The sequence below is a fragment of the Rhopalosiphum padi genome, unplaced genomic scaffold (genome assembly GCF_020882245.1).
Source record: "Rhopalosiphum padi isolate XX-2018 unplaced genomic scaffold, ASM2088224v1 scaffold1, whole genome shotgun sequence".
Lineage (NCBI taxonomy): Eukaryota > Metazoa > Arthropoda > Insecta > Hemiptera > Aphididae > Rhopalosiphum > Rhopalosiphum padi.
The window spans coordinates 840,422-847,903 of NW_026869996.1; the positions used below are offsets into that span (position 1 = coordinate 840,422).

At 64.7% G+C, this 7,482-nt stretch overlaps 1 non-coding gene across 1 annotated transcript; it reads right to left on the reverse strand.

Annotated features, from left to right (window-relative positions):
• Window positions 1–328: 328 nt before the first annotated feature.
• LOC132931439 (5.8S ribosomal RNA) lies at window positions 329–486 on the reverse strand. The gene has a single exon (XR_009662619.1). It is a non-coding gene; the product is annotated as a 5.8S ribosomal RNA (ribosomal RNA).
• Between the last annotated feature and the right edge of the window lie 6,996 nt (window positions 487–7,482).

Below are 7,482 nucleotides of genomic sequence, written 5' to 3' on the forward strand. Positions count from 1 at the left end.
CTGCGGTCCGCGCTCCGTCCGTACGGCGACCGTCCGCGTCCGCTTCTCGGAAGCCGGAGAGGTGTCTCTAGGACTCTCAGCCGACCCGGCCGCGCTCTCGCGCGGCGGGCGGACGGGGACGTGCCGTTTTACGGCGCGAGAACCCGTGACTGTTTGCCGTCACAACTTGGGCGGACGACCGGAGGCGGGCGCCGTCGCCGTCGCCGCGAGGCAGACGGCGGGGCGTCGTTCCCCGGTCGAACCGCCAATCTCGCGCAGCCGGAGCGGCCGACGGTCTCCCGTCGGACGCCTGCCGGCGGCGCATCGGTCTGGCCGAGTATCCGGTATACGACCCTCAGACAGGCGTGGCCCGGGACCCGCGGGTCACCGAGGCCGCAATGTGCGTTCGACTGGTCGATGTTCGTATAACCTGCGGATTACACGACGACGCGCAGATAGCTGCGGTCTTCATCGATCCACGAGCCAAGTGATCCGCCGTTCGGGGTCGGGTGTTTTTTTTTTTGTTTGTCGACGAAATTTCTGCGCCACGCGTGCGCGCGGCGCAAGGTCTTTCGACGGTAACCATCTTTCGGTCGACGCTTGGTCGGGGGTCGCGGCGCGCGGGCGGTCGGCGAGCTAGTCGCGAGCGCACGCGGCCACGGGGTCGGATTAGGCGCGCGCGAGACCGGCGTGGGACGCCGGTGCCGCGGGCCCGTCTCTAATGATCCTTCCGCAGGTTCACCTACGGAAACCTTGTTACGACTTTTACTTCCTCTAAACGGCCGAGTTCGGTCATCTTCCCGGTCGCGCGACGACCCAGCCCCCGAGGGGGCCGAATAACGCGCGTCCAGTCCGAAGACCTCACTGCGGTCGTTCAATCGGTAGTAGCGACGGGCGGTGTGTACAAAGGGCAGGGACGTAATCAACGCGAGCTGATGACTCGCGCTTACTGGGAATTCCTCGTTCACGTGGAAAAATTGCAAGCCACGATCCCTAAGCACGAAGGAGGTTCAGCGGGTTACCCGGAAGCCTGTCGGCCCAGGAATGTTAACACACGCTGATTCCTTCAGTGTAGCGCGCGTGCGGCCCAGAACATCTAAGGGCATCACAGACCTGTTATCGCTCAGTCTCGTGCGGCTATTTTCGTCCGCCGCCTGTCCCTCTAAGAAGAGTTTAAGCTCCTGGGAGCCGGCGGTAGCCCTAGTAACGTATCGTGATCCGCCGGCGACGGCCGCGAACACGGCGCGCTTCACCGCGGAGCCCGACGCACGACTGACGCGCGCCGACCAGAGGTTGCCCCCCGGCCGACACACGCCCGCCGCACGCAGGGACGCGGATGGCGCGGCCGCGCCCGACGACCGCCGTGGACGACGGGCGAACGCGTTCGGGGATACCGGGCCGAGCCGACGGAGACGCGAACACGGACGGCCGAAACCGCCCGCGCCGCGCCCACCGCCGACCCGGGTTTACCCGCCTAGTTAGCAGGACAGAGTCTCGTTCGTTATCGGAATTAACCAGACAGATCGCTCCACCAACTAAGAACGGCCATGCACCACCACCCACCGAATCAAGAAAGAGCTCTCAATCTGTCAATCTTTCCGGTGTCCGGGCCTGGTGAGGTTTCCCGTGTTGAGTCAAATTAAGCCGCAGGCTCCACTCCTGGTGGTGCCCTTCCGTCAATTCCTTTAAGTTTCAACTTTGCAATCATACTTCCCCCGGAACCGAAAAGCTTCGGTTTCCCGGAAGCTGCCCGCCGGGTCGTTAATGAAACGCCGGCGGATCGCTAGCTGGCATCGTTTACAGTTAGAACTAGGGCGGTATCTGATCGCCTTCGAACCTCTAACTTTCGTTCTTGATCATACGAGAACGTACTTGGCAAATGCTTTCGCGTCAGTTCGTCTCGAGACGATCCAAGAATTTCACCTCTAACGTCTCGGTACGAATGCCCCCGCCCGTCTCTGTTGATCATTACCTCCGGTCCCGAAAACCGGCCCGGCGGGACGCGCGGGCGACTGGCGCCCGCGGCCCGGCGGCCCGCGCACGGAAACGCCCCGGAGGGCGATTTCGCGCGCCCGCGAAGGGCGGAGATGCGCGGGACCGAGGTCTTGTTCCATTATTCCATGCGACCAGTATTCAGGGCCTTTTGACGAGACGGCCGTGAAGCCGCCCCGCCAGATTTGAGCCTGCTTTGAGCACTCTAATTTGTTCAAAGTAAACGTGTCGGCCCGCCGACGGCACTCGGTGAAGAGCACCGCGCAGCAAGATTGGAGTAGGCGGCCGCCGTCGTCGAACCCCGACGGCCAAGCGACGCGTGGCCGCGTGGCGCGCCGGAAGCACGAGACACGTGTCCGCCTGCCGACAATACGTCCGGCCGACGTGCCGGTAACTAACACCCCGAGACGGCTGACGAGCGCGACGACGGCCGCGCCGACGGGACACGTGGTCCCGCGACACGACCGGCCGCGACACGCCGGACCGCCAGGGTGGTCCGGCACCGCCCAGACACAGATCCGACTACGAGCTTTTTAACCGCAACAACTTTAATATACGCTATTGGAGCTGGAATTACCGCGGCTGCTGGCACCAGACTTGCCCTCCAATTGATCCTCGTTTAAAGGTTTTAAAGTGTTCTCATTCCGATTACGGGGCCTCGGATGAGTCCCGTATCGTTATTTTTCGTCACTACCTCCCCGTTCCGGGAGTGGGTAATTTGCGCGCCTGCTGCCTTCCTTGGATGTGGTAGCCGTTTCTCAGGCTCCCTCTCCGGAATCGAACCCTGATTCCCCGTTACCCGTTACCACCACGGTAGGCATGGAACCTACCGTCGACAGTTGATAAGGCAGACATTTGAAAGATGCGTCGCCGGTACGGAGACCGTGCGATCAGCTCGAAGTTATTCAGAGTCACCAGGTCTTTGCGCGGGCCGCGATCGGGACGCGCACGAAGCGCGCCGCGACGGGCCGGTTTTGATCTAATAAAAGCGTTCCTCCCGCACGCGACACCCGAGGGCGCCGCGACGGTCGGAACTCTGTCGGCATGTATTAGCTCTAGAATTACCACAGTTATCCAAGTAACTTGGGTACGATCTAAGGAACCACAACTGATTTAATGAGCCTTTCGCGGTTTCACCTTAATGCGGCTTGCACTGAGACATGCATGGCTTAATCTTTGAGACAAGCATATGACTACTGGCAGGATCAACCAGGGATCTCGGTTTTACAACAACTGCGCCCCGTGTGACGCGCGCGCTGACGCACGACGCGACACCCGGGACGCGTGCTTCCGAGCGCCGGTCCGCCCGGGGGCGGGCCGACGCCGAGGGCGGTCGCACGACAGCGAGACCGCTGGGGTCCCGGCGTGCGACCGACCGCGGTTCGTGTGAGAATACGAGGGCCCGACGGGAGCGCTGTGGACACGCGCGGGCACCCGACCCGACCGCAATCGCCGCGGCCGTGATGGCGTTGGCTAGAGCGGCCGACTTGTGGCGGGCGCCACACGCGATACGCACCCGTCGCAACGTAACTCGCGTTGACGAGAGTTGAGGGAGACCGGCGGACCGCCGTCCTGTGCGGACGGCACCCGCCGGAATCGCCTCTCTCGCCCGTTTTGTAAAGGTCCCCAGCCGAGATCGTGGGGGAAGCCGGGACGCGACGCGAAGTCCGTCGTCCCGGGGCTTCGCCCCGGCGACCGCCGGGCACGGCGACGATGGCCGGCCGCGGCGGGAATGTTCTGGCGTCGAGAGTTCGTATCTTGCGAAACGGTAACGGGAGTCGTCATCGGTTGAGCGATGTGTGTCGCGCTGCCGACCCACCGGTAGGAGGGCCCGCAGCGCCAGTCGAGGTTTGCCACTCGGCGTGCGAGATGGGTCGGTCGCCGAAACGTGGACGGATACCAACTCGGCGCCGATGCCGGGCACGCCCTCGCCAAGAACTGGCGGGGCGAGAACGGCACGGCTGAGTTGGACGCGTCGGCTTCGGCGTCGCCCGTGGCTTTGCTGTCGTGTACCGTGATCGGTGATCCGACGGCCGGCTGATCGCCGACCGACCGACCGGCCGCTCACAAATATACAAAAACTCGGGTCCAACCGTCCGCCATGCAAAACCGCACGTGCGTAGCGGTCATCGCGCCGACACGCGGTCCACGCGTCCATGACGGTGCGTAGCGGTGTTCCGGGTACTCGTGTCGACGCGCGTAGCGGCGTGCCGAGGTCGGACCGTAAACTGAAAAAATGTCGAAAACCCTACGACCGATATCACTTTCGGATAGGTTTAGACGATTCCGACGAGAATACCTCTGAGGTTCGTCGACGTAAAAACAACCGGTAACGAGTTATTCCGCTGGCAACGAAAAGAAGTTAAAAATTCGATTTCGACGTCGGCCGAACTCGAAACGCCCGGGATGCCGGTACGTGACCTACCCCGACACCGCGGACTAACGCGTTACTCGATCCTAGAAAATTTTTTTTTTCCAAATCTAAACCCGTCGCGACGGCCGTACCCGCCGCGGCACCGGTACGGACGACGACCGCCGTGCCCGGACCGCGGAGGTCGGACTCGGGGAAAAAAAAAAATTTTCAATCTCGACGCGACCGCCGTGACCGACGCGTACGACGCGTACCCGGACCGTAGGTCAGCGTCCGGAGAGCCGCGGGAAAAAAAAAATTTCGACACGGCAGAGGTGCCGCGCTCCGCCGGCGACGCGATACGGGCACAGGGCAAGCGCCACGGTCGGTCCGCGGTCTCCGGGTGACTTACGGGGAAAATGAAATTTCACCGCCTACGCCCCCGTGCGCCGAGTGTTACCGGGGACCGGACGACCGCTCCGCCGGGGCCGCGGTCGGGGTCCCGGGGAAAAAAAAAATAATTTTTAAACTCGACGCGACCGCCGCGACCGACGCGTACGACGCGTGCCTACACCGACCGTGGGCGCCCGGATCGCCGGAGGAGGAAAAAAATTTTCGACCCGGCCGAGGGGCAGCGCTCCGCGGGCGACCGCCGGGGTACCGGGCGACCCGCGGAGAAAATCAGATTTCGCCGTCAGCGTGCCGTGCCCGACGGGGAACCGGCGAACCGACGACCGCACCGCCGGGTCGGAGAAAAAAAAAAAAAATTATTTTTCATCCCGAGTCCGCGCGGTCGACCGACGCGAACGACGCGTGCCGCGACCCACGGCGGGCGTCCGGAGCGCAGGTGGAGAAAAAAAATTTTTCGGCCCGTCCGGGCGACGACGGCACGGCGCTCGCCGGTCGCGGTTCCCGCGGGAAACTTCGCCGGGGACGACGTCTCACGGTCCCCGCGGCTGACCCGGCGCCGGCGAACCCAACACCCGGCGGACCTTAGCGGTCCTAAGAGCGCGCCCCGTAGACGTGGTGCGTAGCGGTACGCACCAAATACTCACGCCGTGCGTAGTGGTGCCGCAACTCCCTCACTGTCCTTATCCTTTTCCCGGGCACGGGCGACCCCGAGTACCGGGACCCCTCGGGAGCCGGCCGACGCGTACGGTCCGCGGTCCCCGGGCCCGCTACCCGGCGGGATCCGATTCCGCCGCCTACGCCCCCGTGCGCCGAGTGTTACCGGGGACCGGACGACCGCTCCGCCGGGGCCGCGGTCGGGGTCCCGGGGAAAAAAAAAATAATTTTTAAACTCGACGCGACCGCCGCGACCGACGCGTACGACGCGTGCCTACACCGACCGTGGGCGCCCGGATCGCCGGAGGAGGAAAAAAATTTTCGACCCGGCCGAGGGGCAGCGCTCCGCGGGCGACCGCCGGGGTACCGGGCGACCCGCGGAGAAAATCAGATTTCGCCGTCAGCGTGCCGTGCCCGACGGGGAACCGGCGAACCGACGACCGCACCGCCGGGTCGGAGAAAAAAAAAAAAAATTATTTTTCATCCCGAGTCCGCGCGGTCGACCGACGCGAACGACGCGTGCCGCGACCCACGGCGGGCGTCCGGAGCGCAGGTGGAGAAAAAAAATTTTTCGGCCCGTCCGGGCGACGACGGCACGGCGCTCGCCGGTCGCGGTTCCCGCGGGAAACTTCGCCGGGGACGACGTCTCACGGTCCCCGCGGCTGACCCGGCGCCGGCGAACCCAACACCCGGCGGACCTTAGCGGTCCTAAGAGCGCGCCCCGTAGACGTGGTGCGTAGCGGTACGCACCAAATACTCACGCCGTGCGTAGTGGTGCCGCAACTCCCTCACTGTCCTTATCCTTTTCCCGGGCACGGGCGACCCCGAGTACCGGGACCCCTCGGGAGCCGGCCGACGCGTACGGTCCGCGGTCCCCGGGCCCGCTACCCGGCGGGATCCGATTCCGCCGCCTACGCCCCCGTGCGCCGAGTGTTACCGGGGACCGGACGACCGCTCCGCCGGGGCCGCGGTCGGGGTCCCGGGGAAAAAAAAAATAATTTTTAAACTCGACGCGACCGCCGCGACCGACGCGTACGACGCGTGCCTACACCGACCGTGGGCGCCCGGATCGCCGGAGGAGGAAAAAAATTTTCGACCCGGCCGAGGGGCAGCGCTCCGCGGGCGACCGCCGGGGTACCGGGCGACCCGCGGAGAAAATCAGATTTCGCCGTCAGCGTGCCGTGCCCGACGGGGAACCGGCGAACCGACGACCGCACCGCCGGGTCGGAGAAAAAAAAAAAAAATTATTTTTCATCCCGAGTCCGCGCGGTCGACCGACGCGAACGACGCGTGCCGCGACCCACGGCGGGCGTCCGGAGCGCAGGTGGAGAAAAAAAATTTTTCGGCCCGTCCGGGCGACGACGGCACGGCGCTCGCCGGTCGCGGTTCCCGCGGGAAACTTCGCCGGGGACGACGTCTCACGGTCCCCGCGGCTGACCCGGCGCCGGCGAACCCAACACCCGGCGGACCTTAGCGGTCCTAAGAGCGCGCCCCGTAGACGTGGTGCGTAGCGGTACGCACCAAATACTCACGCCGTGCGTAGTGGTGCCGCAACTCCCTCACTGTCCTTATCCTTTTCCCGGGCACGGGCGACCCCGAGTACCGGGACCCCTCGGGAGCCGGCCGACGCGTACGGTCCGCGGTCCCCGGGCCCGCTACCCGGCGGGATCCGATTCCGCCGCCTACGCCCCCGTGCGCCGAGTGTTACCGGGGACCGGACGACCGCTCCGCCGGGGCCGCGGTCGGGGTCCCGGGGAAAAAAAAAATAATTTTTAAACTCGACGCGACCGCCGCGACCGACGCGTACGACGCGTGCCTACACCGACCGTGGGCGCCCGGATCGCCGGAGGAGGAAAAAAATTTTCGACCCGGCCGAGGGGCAGCGCTCCGCGGGCGACCGCCGGGGTACCGGGCGACCCGCGGAGAAAATCAGATTTCGCCGTCAGCGTGCCGTGCCCGACGGGGAACCGGCGAACCGACGACCGCACCGCCGGGTCGGAGAAAAAAAAAAAAAAATTATTTTTCATCCCGAGTCCGCGCGGTCGACCGACGCGTACGACGTCTTCTGCGACTGACTGTAGGTTTCCGGAGCGCAG